Below are 1,141 nucleotides of genomic sequence, written 5' to 3'. Positions count from 1 at the left end.
AGGCCACCTACTTTCTTTCCACTCTGAAACATCCTTCCTCCATCTTTCTCTCCCATCTCAGCATTTAAAATTAATGCTGATGCCCTTCTTCCAGGTGACCTACAGTTTGGAGGGATAATTAATTTGACAGATGTCAGAATCAAAATGCAAAATAGTCTCAGACTAGAATATTAGGCCAAAACCAATAAAATTAAAAAATATAACTTTACAAGTCCAAAATGATATAAAGTTCAAAAGCCAAGTTATAGGTTTAGGTAGACCTTGTTGTATTTATATTCAGACTCAAACTACTATCTTTTGCTCTAGTTAACTGTTAAATGGGGATAAAAAGATGTTTCCACTAAGTGAAGGTAATTCCTTTATAATTCCAGCATAATGTCTGAAACACAGTTTTCTTTCTTCCATCTTCCAAAAAGTGGAGGTCCACTGACTCCTCCAGTGCTGTTGATAACACATTTTCTAAGTCATACAGGCCTGAAAGCTCAAAATCCTGACCCACCGACCTTGCATCCCAGAGCTAGTCCCCATCGTAGAGAAATCTTTTATTTTGGCTCAGTCTGTGGGGGCAGACATTATCATCTTTACAATGAGAAAACCTAAGTCTCATCTGAGTTTGATGTTAGATAGTTTGCTCTACGTCACTCAGCTTGGTCAGTGACAAGCTGATTCCCAAATCAGCACATATCCACTACTCTTTTATCTCCCCACACCTGTATTGTTTCTTTAACCTTCTCAACAGTTTTCCTGGTTCTGACTTGGTCCCTCCAGCCTGTGCAGTGACTGACTGCAGATGGTGCTTTCCAAACTAAGACCTTGTATCTTCATCGTTGTATCTTTTTGTCTTCTAAAATTTTTCAATAGTTCCCCATCATTTATACAGTTCAGTCCAAATGGTGACCTGGCACCTAAGGGTTACCATAATCTTGTCCTAACTTACTTTTCCCTATTTATTTACAGCCACTTTCTAAAAGGAACTCTCAACTTCATCCAGTCCTGCTGGGCCTGCGGTGGGCCCACAAATACAGGCCTTGGATCACCATTTATGAGTGCCGGCTGGCATTGGTTTTCTGTACAGAAACAGTTCCTTCCTCTTCTCCTGCATCTGCAAATCCTTCTTTTTCCAAATCCAGCTCACAGCCCC

This window comes from Pteropus vampyrus, unplaced genomic scaffold (genome assembly GCF_000151845.1).
Source record: "Pteropus vampyrus isolate Shadow unplaced genomic scaffold, Pvam_2.0 Scaffold112, whole genome shotgun sequence".
Taxonomy (NCBI): Eukaryota; Metazoa; Chordata; class Mammalia; order Chiroptera; family Pteropodidae; genus Pteropus; species Pteropus vampyrus.
The sequence above is the reverse complement of the archived record's forward strand: the minus strand, read 5'-3'. Positions refer to the sequence as shown.